Genomic DNA, 14,902 nt, shown 5'->3' on the forward strand with positions numbered 1-14,902 from the left:
GCAAAGCACAGAAAATAAATGTGTGAAGAATCAGTACAATATTAATCGTTCCGGCCTACACTAAGCTAGTACAGCAGTGGCGACAGTCGTTCCTAGCTGCTAAAGCCTGCCTCCGTGACCTCAAGCTCCCCTACGCCTTGCCTTATCCGGCCAGGCTGCGTGTGGTGTATCTGTCCCATACCCACTTCTTTGATACACCAGAGGAGGTGTTCCACTGGACAGATGAAACTGTGCGACTACGTCCTCACTCTCCCCCGGGAAGGGAACGGACTCCTCTTCGGGGGGGGGGGCTGACCGGAATCAGCACAGGTCAAGAGGGGGAAGGCACTCAAAGTCCAGGCGGTGCTCACAGTCTGCAGGTGCAGGGGCTCGGGAGGGGTCCTTTTCTTTGCCACGTGTTTCGGCGGACTGAAACCAGGATGACCATGCACTTTTCCGAACCTGAATGTTCCTTATAGAGCCGAGAAGCTTGTGTAATGGCCGGTCTCTCCGTGGGGCTCCACAGAAGGAGAGGAGGTCAATAGACAATGGGCTGTGAATTGGGGATCCATTGGCGGGTGAGGGGTGGGGCCTCCTGTTGGGGTCAGCCTGCTCTGCCTGACGCAACAGGTGCTTCACTGTTTTGGAGGTACAAGGTGGGGTGGGGAGGTGTTGTTGGGCTGTGTTTTTTTTTTGGGGGGGGGGTGAGGGGGTGTTTGTGGGGTTGCTGTGCTGTCTACCGGCGTTCTGGACTCTGTTGTGTTATGTGCAAGATTATCGATGCTGCCTTTGTACTGTATAGGACCTGCACAGCGTAGGAATGTCAGTTAGCACACAGGAGGCATCTGGTCTTATTAGAGTCCTTAGCTGGAATGTTAGAGGGGCACTCAACAAGATCAAAAGCGGGGCTATCCTGAAGTCGATCAAGCGTGCCCGTGCAGATGTGTTGTTGCAGGAGACTCACTTCATGGGGACTAAGGCATTATGTTTCCAGCGCTTTGGATTTACACAGGTCTTTCATTCCGGATTCGTGAGGGGTTGCTATTTTAATACATCATACAGTTGCATACACACATGTCAAGACCTGGAGGGATATTCAGGGCAGGTATATGTTTGTACAGGGCACGGTGGGTGGTGAGATCTTAGTTCTGGGGAGTGTCTATGCCCCCCGCCTCTTTCCTGGGGGCTGGCAGAAAAGATGATGACCTTGTGGGCGGATATACCTGAACCTGAAGGTCTAGCAGTTGTTGGAGGAGACTGGAACGATGTAATGGATGTTTGCCAGGGACAGACGGTGGTCGGGGGGGGTCTATCTGAGGCCCGCCACTCTACTAAAAATGGTAACACAGGGGTTACATGTATCTCTCGGCAGTCCATGGTTCTTTTTCCCGCCTAGATTATCTGTTTATTCCACGAGTCTTTGACAGCAGGGTGGTGGCGGCGAATATCCTCCCGCGAGGACTTTCCGACCACTCGCCGGTGGCACTTACTATACGAGCTGGGGGGGCCTGTGGGCCATTCCGATGGCGCCTATCTGTCTGGAACCTCCAGAAGGAGGATTATAGGGAACGAATGGAGGATGCCATTGATCAATATCTGGCTATTAATTTGGGTTTGGTCTCAGGGGCGGGAACACTTTGGGAGGCTTTGAAGCCCACCATTCGGGGGGTGGACATTTCATTTTGCGCTGCTGCCAGAAGACTGCGTAAGGAGGCCCTGGTTCGTGCAGAAGCCACTATTCTCGAGTTGGAGACTCGCGGCGGGGATGGGGGGGGGAGGTGGCGTGGGTGGCTCAGCACCAGTTATTGTTAGCGCAACAGGAATACTCACATATCCTCTTAGACGAGGCTCGCCAGGCTAGGCTGGCTACTAGCAGTAGGATCTACCAATGGGGTGACAAATCTGGTAAAATGTTACATCGATTGTGTCAGGGTTCGCTTCGCCCCCAGACCCTCCCGGGTGTTGTGGGGTTAGATGGGCTCCCTTTGTCTGGCGCGTCGGCTATTGCACGTAGTTTTGCAGAGTATTACGCTCAATTATATGCCTCCACCGAATGCCTCTCACCGGAAGTCAATTATCGTTTTTTGGCTGATCCTCTGCCGAAGGCGCTGCCGGATGAAGTTAGGGAAGAACTGGAAGGCCCACTTACGGTAGAGGAATTGGGTGCAGCCCTGGGAGATCTGAACGCAGGCAGGGCACCAGGCCCTAATGGCTTTCCGTGCAAATGTAAAAAATATATATTTTCTGCAGCTGGGGCCCCACTACCGTAGGGTGGTGGAGGAAGCCAGGGACCGGGTGTGTCTGCCAAGTGATTGGAGACATGCAGAAATAGTGGTTTTCCATAAGCCCAGTAGACCGCCGGAACACCACGCATTGTATCGCCCTATCTCCCTCCTGAACGTGGAGGCCAAGATATTAACTAAGGCATTGGCGAACCGCCTCCGCCCCCATATGGCCCTACATGTACATTGCGGACCAGGCTGGGTTCATGCCCCAGCGTGCAACCCTTCATAATATTAGGCGAGCACACGTGTCTGTCGCGACGGTTCAGGAATTGGGGGAACGGGCAGCGCTCTTGCTGGCGAATATGGATAGGCGTTTGATTCCCTGAGTTGGGTCAATCAATTTGCACTTCTTCGGCGGCTGAACCTCGGATCGCGTTTCCTGTCCTACCTGACCCGGTTATACACTGACTTGACGGCGTCGGGGCGAGTCGAGGGCTTCGTGTCTTCTGCATTCTCTATTGGACGGGGCACCAGGCAGGGGTGTCTGCTGTCCCCATATCTTTTCGCTCTAGCAATGGAACCCTAGGATGCTTGGGTGCGGATTGGCGCTCAGGTGTCCAGTTTTGAATGGACGCACGGACTATCCGATCGCATTGCCCTTTACGCAGATGATGTTTTGTTTTTGTTTACCAACCTGGAACGAACGGGGCGCCGGTTGTTGGGTATCATTCAGATCTTTGGGGAAACATCAGGTCTTTATATGAACCCTCGGAAATCCAGTCTTTGGGTATTGGGAGGTCAGGGCGAGCTTGGTTCTTGGGCATTGTCGGTACAGGTGGTATATGGGTGCATGAAATATTTGGGGGTGTATCTGTCCGATTCCCCACCACGGCTTGGGAACGGAACCTTGCACCTGTATGGGAGCGTGTGCGTGAGGATATTAAGGCCTGGTCCCACATGCCCCTGTCCATCTATGGCCCGTCAGCCATTTTTAAGATGGTGGCGCTCCTGCGACTATTGTATCAATTACAGAATCATCCCTAACCGATACCTCCACGGTGGTTCCGGCAGGTGAATTCTGTCCTGGAACAGTTTCTTTGGAGTGAGGGTGGCGATCCGGACGTGCTTCCTATCCACGTATTGCGGGGGGCTGGCAACCTCCGATATTTGATCTTATTATGTAGCATCACATCTACTTGTCCTAAACGAGTGGTGGTATGGGAACAGAATGGACCCGGCATATGCCGTGGAGCGGCGCTCCATGGGTGACAAATCCCTACATACTCTTCTTTACTCTGCTCCGTTGAAGGGTCCCCTTCCGTCTGCCACGCGGATTGTTTTTCAGCTTTGGAGGCAGGCGTTGCGGAGGATGGGCTGGTGGAACAGACTGACTCGGGATACCCCATTATGGCACAACGGACGCTTTCCGCAATTGTTGAGTCTCTCCGGGTTTCGCGATTGGGCCAACCTTGGGATATCTACTCTGGGGGACATGATGAGGGGCACAATTTTAACATCCTTTCAAAGACATCCAGAAGGATTACCAGATGCCAAAGACGCAATTCTTTAAATATCTGCAAGTTAGGTATGCTATCTCCCCCAGCTTGGAGGGCCTGGACTCACTGCCGGAGTTCAGCCCAGTAGAGGCTAAGGTATTTATGGGGGACCTCCTAGACCATAAGATCTCTAAAATCTATCAGTCCTTGGTCACGCACTGTTCCCCCTCATTGCAGCGTTTGCAGGAGGCCTGGAAGGGAGATGTGGGTCAGATGGAGGAAGAGGACTGGACAGAAGCCTTGGCTTCCCCGCGAGGGGTGGTATTGCAATGAGCCTGCGGTTGATTCAATTCAAATACCTCCACCGGGTTTATTTTACCAGGGTTAGGCTCTGGAGGGCGGGCTTGGTGGATTTCCCGATGTGCCTCTGTTGTGGGCACGAGGAGAGGCCTCTGTGACACACCATATGGCACTGCTCAGTGCTAGCAAGATTCTGGATGGGGGTTCTGGCTTGTCTCTCTGAAGTACTGAGGTGGGAGCTCCCTAGTTCATCGAAGCTTGTCCTCCTTCATGTGATGGAAGGGATCGGGGGCAATATCTATAAGCAACATCTCATGCTCCTAGGTTTTACGTTAGCGAAGAGGGATATAGCTAGAGCCGGGAAGGCGATGGTTGCCCCTTCGGTTTCGACTTGGAAAAATGGGCTGGACTTAAATATGGGCCTCGAAGTCCCCATCTTTGAAGCTAGAGGGTGCCCCCGGAAAGATTATAAGATCTGGAGGAAATGGGCGGATTATCGGGGTCTTGAGCTGGAGCTGCCGCAGAGAGGCAGGGCCCCAGAGTAACTGGTTGGGCTCTCCCGTACCTTATGCTCTTTCCATGTATTGCTCGCAGTTCCTCAGTGGGAAATGGTATTGTGGATGTTGAGCTATTGTGTAGATCAATGGCAGTCTAGGTCAGTGATATTTTGTTCCGGAATAAGGAGACTGTGCGCTGGGGGGTGGGGAGGGAGGGGGGGATGTTGGTTGTTTTGCAGGGATAGATTTTATTTGTATTGCCTTTCATATTCTCTTGTTTATAAATGTGTAAAATCGTCAGTCAATGTTTGTATCTTATATGCAGCAGTTGTCTCTGGGACTCAGAGATCTGCATTGTATGTGCACTTCTGACAAATAAAATCTGTTTTTAAAAAAAAGAATCAGTACAATATAAATATTTTGGAACTGACCTCCCTATGAGGAAAAGTATGAGGAAAGGAATCCTACCTCCTGCCATGGGGGAAAGTTGCCATATTGCTCGGTTGTGCTCACAAAAATCAATAGTGAACCTAGGGAAATAAGGCTTGTGGATGTCTACTGTAGGAGAAATATGTCCAGTCCAGTCTTCATTCATATACATCTAATGTGAGGGTGAATGGACACTCAAAAAGGGGTTTAGTAGATAGAAGGTATCAGTAGGCTCTGATTAGCCTTTATATCTGTCCCACCAATCTTGAGGGAACTAGCTATATAATGTGCATCCATGTACATGACTCCATATATGTGACGTTAGAAATAGGAAACGAGTAGCGGTGTTATCCCCATAGTTTTGAGTACTGCTGTACCCAAACTTCAGAAGCTTGTCTGTTGATCTGCACTTTTGGTAGCCAGGAGCGTAAATACCTCCTTTAAATCAGGGTCCCACAACGTAAAGGACAATAAAACCTTGAAGGGTGGGAAGGAAAGGTGCAAAGATAAACACAGGGCACTAGATCGCTCTTGACCCATAATAATTTATACCATACATTGGAAACCAGACAAGAGCCTCAGTGTTAGTTCAGCCCAAGAAAGAGAGAAATCCCTGAAATAAGCAAGGATGCTCTAGGATGGACCAAACGATGGACAAGAAATAGGAAACAATTGTGCAGAGATAGTATGGACCAAGCACCAATGCATCACTGTGTGATGTTGGTAAAGAATGTGCTGTTCTCATCTAAAAATCCACAAAGATTCCCTAGAGATCCCTTCAAACAAACCCCATCCTGCATGGTACAAACACAGTGGCAAGGATCTTAGGATCCTTGAAACACACTACTGGAACCACTTACATACATATTGGACACTAGATTACTTCGCCCTCTCAAATAATAGAAAATTCCGCCCTCCCACACGGAGGCACAAACACGGCGAAGCAACAAAAACACCACCTGGAAAGGGATTTCACTTTCATAAAATGAGACACATCAAAATACTATTCTCAGAATAAGGCATGGGGTTTTATTTGTGCAACACTCTATAACAAAAAGGCTTTACCAGATGTCAAATGAACAAAATTCAAAGAGATATATATATGTGCAAGCAATAATATCACACTTATAAGTAGACAAATGCATCTGTTAAATGCATGGAATAAAATACATAAAACAAAATAAAAGCGGATAATATGGACGACCACTGCAAGAAATCAGAAAGATCTATACACTAAATACATCAGATAATTATAACCACCGGAGGGTTGAATGTGCACACAGACACACTCACACATCACAATGAAAACACCCTAATGATTATAACTACTGGAGACTTGAATTATGCACACAGACACACTAACAACATCACAATGATGATTACAGCCACTGGAGACTTCAATGTGCACCCAGACACACTCACACATCATAATGAAGATAATCCAAAATAAAACAACTCACTGGCTGCAAACACTGCATCTTAGCCCACTCCAGACTGTGGGATTCACAGCCTGGGTTAAGAGCCTCAGCAAACCGGATTCTGCCACACTGAAGTAGACGCATCGTCCTTCCGGTTCCAAACAAAATCCCGATTTCCGAGTCAACAAATCCCAATTTTATCATCTCAAAGCACTAGAACTTTCTGAGAGTCCCTCCTCTGCACCAAGGAAACTTACTGGAGTTGGCCACTCTCCATGCAAGCATTCCAAAGGCAAAAGAGTTCTCACATATCCTTCTGCGCTCCCACATGTTTCAGCCGCTTATCTAAACAAAGCTTACAAAAGTCTCCAACCATAGAGAAAACAATCTCCAAAAACAACCTTGAACATGGATAGCCTAAACAACTTGCGTAATATCTGGGAGCCTGCATTTGTGCAAAGCTCAAGCTAGACAGAGCCAGATTTCAAGATGGCATTAGGGCATGTCAAAGCCAATAGTAAGAACTTCATAATACTTTCCAATGTACAACACAATGCACATTTGAGCACCACTGCTTATAACACTGCATTCCGAGACCAAGAAGTACATTCCACACCTCTCTCTCTCTCATGCTTTCAAATGCATATCTCATGTGTTCTGTTCCTGGCAAAGCTGTTCTACTCTGTGAAAGCTCTTTCACTACAACAAAGTACAAAGATACACAAAAGGAATCTTCAAGGTAACTTGCACATGGAGGAAAAATAATGTCGCACATTCAAGCTAGGATAAAGTAAAACACCAAAAGTGAATTAAAATAATGGTAGTCAAAGGTCATCACGTGGTCCCAATACATGGGAGTGCCTCTAGCACTAAAGTCACAGTAGCCTACGCCAAATTGTGGCCACAAGCTGTTCCCTTAAGTTGAACAATAGTGGTACACGTGAGTGATGCGCTGATAACCCTTTTCACAAGAGTTGGCCTCCCGCATAAACTGTTAACAGACAGGGGTACCAGCTGTGTTTTCTATTGATAAAACAGGTTTGTGAGGCTTTAAAAAATAAACAATTGCATAAGGCTTTATACCACCCAAACATTGAAAACCTCACCAAGCAGTTTAATCAAACCATCGAACAGATGCTTTAAAAGAGAAAGTACCCGCATGGGAAGGATTGGAACAAGGTTTTACATTTTATCCTATTAACCGTCTGAAGTATTCTCCAACTTCTAAGTAATCTTAGTCCTTTCAAAATCATATTTGGCAGACAACTTAACTCCATAAGGATTATCCTTCAGAAATAGTGGAAAAAGCAAGACAAGGCTGAAAGCACTTTGTTGGACCACATTCTGAAACTATGAGATCTTATAAACCATACAAAACTGTGCCACTGATTGAATTAGGGATGTTCAAAGGAGACAGGAAAACCAGTATGACCAAGAATCTAGTAAGAAAATTCCTTCCAGAGAAAAAGCTTCAATCCTGTTAAAGACTACAGACAACAAGGTGTATGCCATCTGACACCGGCAGCATGCCACTCTACAGCCAATGGGAACCACATTATACCGGGCACCACAGCCAGGGAAAAGACCACCCTACAGCTAATGGGAACCATATCATACCGGGCACCACAGCCAGGAAGAAGACACGTAAGTCCACGTCTACCTTCAGAATCTACTTACGAAATAAGAAGAACTCTAGCACTGTGGCTTGTGGACTCTCTGACCCCAAGAACTACATAAAATGTTTTCTTATGTGATATTCAGCATCTGTGGACCAGGCTCATGCATCCTCTCATAAGAAGTCCGATCAAAATAACCTAAAGGAAAGAGTTAGTATTGCATTCTCAACCAATTATGGGCCCAGACATAGGACAGAAAATGATATCAAAACCATCTCTAATATTATAGTCCATCCACCCCATACTGGGCACTAGAAGCAAGCCAAGACTGTGTAGGGAGAACTAGAGAACAAACTGAAATTGAGAATCATAGAGCCTTCTAAAAGAAAATAGTGTTCCACAAGGATATTGCTGCCAATGCCACAGGGTAAATACAAATTGATTATCCATTTACTTTAGACAAGTGATCTCTTCCTTTGACATAGATCCAATGCCCACAGCTGGCATATGGTGGAAAAACTGTGTAAAGCTATATTTCTTAGTACCCAGGAGGCCAATTGAAGGCTACTGAAAGATCCCCCTCTAAAAAAAAGATTAACGCAAAACAGTTTTTCAACTTCTGGAGATTTTGAACAAATCAATGTATTACTCTTCAGCTTAAGCAGATCCCTTGCTACCTTTAAAAGACTAATGGATCAGCTACAAGGTCTACATACAAATTAGAGAGCAGCACACCTGGATGGTATAATCTTCAGGGCCGACGAGAAATTCCACCCATGTCATCTGGAGGAAGTGCTGACTACACAAACAGGTGCAATGGCCAACCACTCCAAAAGCATGCTATCCACCTTGTATACATGATATTTAGGGTTCTTCTTTTGGTGTGGACTTTTAGGGCTTGATTTAGAGTTTAGTCGACAGGTTGCTCCTTCATAAACATTATGGATACCCCATCCACCGTATTACAAGTGCCAATGGATATAATGCATTTGTAATACGGCGAAGAGGATATCCGTCTAGTTTGTAATGGCGTCACCCATCCACGGAACTCTAAACTAGGCCCTTGGTACCTCAAGACATCATGATAACTGTTCATCATGTCTTGACCTACCACCAAAAAGAAAGAAAGCTAATTTTTTGGTGCCCTCTTAGTTTCATATAAGGTTTATCCCTCAATGTTTCAGATATTTCAACACCAGCCACAAGCAGAGAAGGCTTGTAATCAGTGCCTTTGTTGACCATTTGTTAGCGTGTCCTGATATCTTAGTACCACTTTTTGCCAAAGGCAGATTGATGTTACTGGGGTGAGTCTTGGGTGTTACTGTTGCAGGAAGGCAAGAATCAGTTGCATCCAGTTTTGCACATTGGCATGAAATTACTTGTAGCTGACCTCTGATATTGTACCATAAAGGGTGAGTGCCTTGTGTGTCCAATGGGTGGTGTATATCTCACATTTCTACCTCTCAAGCAACCATGTTATGAGTTATACCGTTCACATACATCCTCATATGGTGGATCAGAAACAAGGCCCCCAGTTCTGGTTTTCTGGTGGTTTTGGTCTCTGTGGCTATTTACATGGCACAGGTCCTTACAGGCTGCTGTCATTTCGTGTGCCCTTTTCCTGTATCACACATGCTTGAACCCTAGAGGGGTAGGGAGTACCTGTCAAGGGATCTGCTGAGCAGATCTTTTCTCGTGTCCCACATCCTGATGATGTTCTCACTGTTCTTGGTTTCTGCCCATACTCTCCGCTGCTGTCCTCCCTCACTAGATCCAACCCCATCTACCAGCCATCTGGCTTATCCAACAAGTAGGAGTTTGCAAACGTTCGAGTGGCATTGGCTTGGGGCACAACAGGCGGGCAGAACAATGAAGGGTCACCTTACCAACAAGAGGGAAGAGCTACACACACACACACACACCTGCCTGGAAATCCCAGTTGACGCACATATATTCTTTTCTGTTGCAGAGCTCCAACCAAGAGATAAAGGCTGACCAAAGAACACGTATCTTAAGCTGGGAGAGAGCTACACACACACACACACACCTGCCTGGAAATCCCAGTTAACACACATATATTCTTTTCTGTTACAGAGCTCCAACCAAGAGATAAAGGCTGACCAAAGAACACGTGTTTTAAGCTGGGAGAGAGCAATGGTCCTCGCATCATTTCCAACTTTTATCCACCAATTTTCCCTTCATCAGGAAACCATCATCACCTTTAAGTTAATAGAACCACTGGAAAAACAAGATCACACAATAAACAGGACGAAGCCACAAGAAGGAATTGGGTGGGGTGGGGGGGGGGAGTGTGTTGATTTCAAAGAACAGTCATCTACCAAGGGAGGAAGGAAGGGCCTGGGCACTTTTCAACACAAACACCAACACGATTGTGAGCCGCTATGCCTTGCCTTATGGGATATAGGCGAGGGAGAGCTTCCAGGCAAAAGGGATGATTGCTGGCACATATTTTGGTGGTCACATTTTTTTATGACTTCCATATGACAAGACATCGCTCCTATGAATATTTTCCACTTCAGATAGAGCAGGAGATTAAGATATGAAATGGGTTTTGCTTTAAATCAAATGTATTTAATTATTTTAGGAATTTATATAGACCATGGATGGCAGCAGAGCACATTAAATTGACATGAGGTACATGTTCAGGGATGTAGGAATGCTGTGTTCTCCTTTCCCACTTTCACACCTCACCTCGAGTCAAGCATCACAAACTGCCTCACAGCCATCTAACACTGGATGTTCCTACGGTCTCTCATATCGAACTGCACTATAACTTAGGTACTATATTACCTCATCAACAGCAACCATTTCTCTTACAAACTCTATGTTCTTTGCAACCGACTTCAGAAACTGACTAAGTCCAAAATCTTGGAGTTCTTTTCAGCCCATTCATGAAAATGGTGGACTTTGATGCCAGAACAGCTATCTCAGCAAAATTATGATTACTAGATATATAAAAGATACATTCACACACCATTCAGCAGTGCTAAAACACTAATGAATTCCTTAGTTTTATGTAGGCTGGCCTATTGTACTAGCCATCTAGTTGACCTCCCCATTTACTCGTTCACACTTCTCGATAAGATTATAGTTTTTGCCACTTGAAGTCTATACAATTTACACATGGCGCACCCCTTCCTCAGTATACGGACACCAAGCTCACCAGTTACTGTGCCCTATATCAGGTAGTTACACTAGTTTTTAAAGCAGAAAATAGTGTTGCTTAAAAAAACCTCTGACTCCTATTGCGATACATATTTACTTGAGACCAACCATTCTCCAAGCAAAACCTTTTTGCCTCACACAGGCCACCTTGCGCTCCCTCCTAATTCCAGTCCATTTTTTTCTTACTTTTAGGCAATCTGCACTAGAACTAACTACTACCAGACATCTGTACTACTGCTGCTCTAAAAAGTCCATATAGTACTAAAAGACAAGTACTGTGACTCAAAAGACAAGAGTGATAAGTATCTCACTCAGTTACAACCTTTATACATTTCATGCCTGTTTATTCTATTAGCTGCAATAGATCACAGCCTTAGCTATGCATTTGTCTATGCCTGTCACAATCATACACTTGCTCAAATAACTCAGCAACAACTATTAACTTCTGGAACACATCAACCATCCCACCCAGACCAATCGAAGTGCAGTCAAAGTGCTATACAAATATACAAAATGTTTCGGATCGAAGTGTTACTGTTGCTACTCATACATAAAATACCTAATTTAGCAGCTGTACAAAAAATAGTAGGTGCAAATTCGGACTCGAATACCAAGCCTGGAAGTGATGTAAATATTCTTGTCACAAGCTGCAAACCCATTCAAAAGTGATTTCTGGTAGAAATTAGTTGGTGGTAGCAGCAGAGATAAACTGTAGCCTCCCTGCATCATTCACAGAACATAACAGTGCAGTAAATTGACATTAGGCAAATTGCAACTGGTACGAGTGCTGTCTCCAATGTTGTGACTTGGTAGTCAGAACCAGGAAAAAACAAAGCACGTTTGTGTGAGTCACCCAAGATACTACCCTTGCAGAGAATTGCACTGCGTTATTACATCCCTGCTGAAATCAGACTACACAGCTACTCTGCTTCAGATCCAGTAGTAGAAAGGCACTCCAGCCCGAAACTAGGTTTCTGGTCTCATCATCATAGGGAATTGGAGTATGATTTTTTTTATAATCACAACTACAAACATTACTGTTTCAGTTCCTTAGAGAGAGAAGCTGCACAAAATTCACCTCCATAAAATCCAAGAGCTGACCAAGAGACACCCATCACATGGATTCCCACCTAAAATATTTTCCTCAACCAAAACCACCTTACCTGAAAATGTTTGTTGAGCTGATCTGAGGGCAGGAAACAATCTAATAAAATAAATAAATGGCAATACTCTCTTCTAGTTTAAAGGGCAGGTTATTTCCAGTAGGCCAACCTCCACTTACAGGTTGACAAGGTTTCCTTGCGGCCCTGCTTGCATACCGATTACAGTCGAACATAAAAGACATATAAGAATTAGTGAACCTTTCTATACTCTCAAATACTTTATCTTATCTCTATTTATCAGGCAAAGAACCTGTTGCTATATATATAAATGTTAGATTTATACTGTATTTATTTAAATTTTTTATATAAAGAAGTTCAACCCGGACTAGGTGTCTGTGTGTCTTCACAGATAAACAATGCTGGAGTTCGGAGAACATGTACTTGCTACTATGAACCAGTCACCCAAAAGGACATATGTAATGCCACACAATATTGCTAGCATGAGATGCGAAAGAGGGGAAGGGAGGAGGAGAGAAGCAATAAAATGTCAAAGGGTGAAAAAACAATTTGTCATCCTTGAACTTTTTTCAACTTCCATTTCATTCTTTTTTTTTTTTTGTTTAAATCTTTTTATTAGGGTTTTACATTTCAGGTTCCCATTTGGGACAGCAGATCGATCACAGGTCAGTAATTACACGTATGATGGTTACACATTGTCTACAAACATAATACGTCTTCAGCATTTGGGTACCGTTGCAGCAAATGGGATTACACATCATCGCTCATGGACTTGCTGGTAGGTCAGCTCGTTACCTGACGTTGTGTCTCGTTGGGTCTGGTCCCCAGGGCTATACGATGGCGAAGACTGGTGTAGGTGTCTCCCCCCTGGTTGTATATGTGACCCCTTGCTATGTAGGCAATCATTAATATTCAGCTCGTTACCTGACGTTGTGTCTCATTGGGGCTGGTCCCCAGGGCTAGACGATGGCGAAGACTGGTGTAGGTGTCTCCCCCCTGGTTGTATATGTGACCCCTTGCTATGTAGGCAATCATTAATATTCTATAGGTAAGTCGGTATCCAAACCACCGACTGGAACTTAACTAGAACCTGTGGGGAAAGACTTCTTCCAAAAGAGAGAGGAAGGGGAGTGCGAAGGGCGGGTGAGGGTAAGTGGCCTTGGCGGGCGGAGTTTGTGCTGGCTAGTGGTCCGAGGGGTGGGGCGTCAGGGTTGGTTCCGGGATGAAAGGGAAGCAATCTGTCGCGGGGGCAGGTGATACTCCCAGTGGAGTTGGCCGACCGTTCTATGTTATCCGCCTACCGGGGGTTTCACTCTCCCAATATCGGGTCCTGCGGGCCGGGGTGTTGGGAGGAGCTGCAGGGTTAGGGAGGGGATGGCACCGGTGACTCCTCTGCTGTTGTCTCTTGTTTAAATTGCATTAACAGTTGTGCCCATTCCAGGGAGATTGAGTGCGTGTGTGTACCCTTCACCTCTTCCTCCCTCAGGGTCTCTTCTTCTACTGCCCCCCACTTGTTTACCGCTCCTATCCAGGCTGCTTCTGGGGGGCCCTAGTGGGCTCTCCAGTGCATAGCTATAACTCTCTTTGCTAGGAGGAGAGTGAGGGATGCGAACCGCCACTGCAGTTTTTCAGTTTTTCTCTATCTGTAGGTTCCCAAGGTACAAGCCTCCCATATGTCAATGTGTAACAGGTTAACTATTGTGAGAAGGGTTTGGTGTATCTTGGTCCAGTGGTCCAGTATTGCTGCAGGGATGGGCAATCCCAAAACATATGTCGGAAGTTTGCCTCCACTGCCTGACACCGGGGGCATTTGAATTGTGTGTCTGGATAGTACCGGTGTAATTAATCTGGTGTGAGATATGCACGGCGTAGTATGTTAAACTGTATGTTTTTGAACCATGCGTTTCTGGACACCTTTTTAGGGTACTCCAGAGCGTTTGCCCATTCCTTGTCGTGGAATACCCTGCCCACATCGTCTTCCCATGATTGCCTCAAGCTGTCTAGGGAAACGTTAGCCAGTGTAAGTAAAGCTTTATTCGATTTCGAGTAAAATCATAAAAGCACAACAAATACATCAATTGAAAATTCATAAACATGATTAAAAACAAGATAAAACATCGATTATTATAAATTTGAGATCCTATATCATCAAACAACAATAGGCGTCGGGGTACCGAGAAGGGAAATGTTTTGCCACATAGATTTACGGTACTTTATGACCGTTTTTAAAAAACATGACACGACGAAAATCACATGGTCATCTTCTAACTGTAACAGTTTTTGAAAGGCTGGTCTGCAATTTCTTAAGCCCCATCGGTTTAGTAAAGGTTTCAAAAATTGTTGTCTAGGGTTAGTATATAATTTGCAAAAAAACAGTATATGTATGTTAGATTGCACTGCGATATTATCGCATGGACAGACCAACTTACTGGATGACCAGTTGTTCATGTCAGGTAAGGTGACCATGCGGAAAAAAATCCCTAGACGCAGACGTGACAGAAGCATTCGATGATACGGGCTGGGGACAACGGACAGGTAAGTTTGCAAGCCTTCGTTGGGGGTAATTTCCTGGAAATTTAGAACTGTGTGTTTTTGTTTTACAAGATTCCATCTCGCAGTTTCCAGGTGGATGGTT

The 14,902-nt window shown here is 45.6% G+C and overlaps 1 protein-coding gene across 4 annotated transcripts in view; it reads right to left on the reverse strand.

Annotated features, from left to right (window-relative positions):
* The window catches only part of ACBD5 (acyl-CoA binding domain containing 5), a 427,382-nt gene that overhangs the window by 116,931 nt on the left and 295,549 nt on the right, over window positions 1-14,902 (reverse strand). The window lies entirely within an intron of this gene.

The sequence above is a fragment of the Lissotriton helveticus genome, chromosome 10, assembly GCF_964261635.1.
Source record: "Lissotriton helveticus chromosome 10, aLisHel1.1, whole genome shotgun sequence".
NCBI lineage: Eukaryota > Metazoa > Chordata > Amphibia > Caudata > Salamandridae > Lissotriton > Lissotriton helveticus.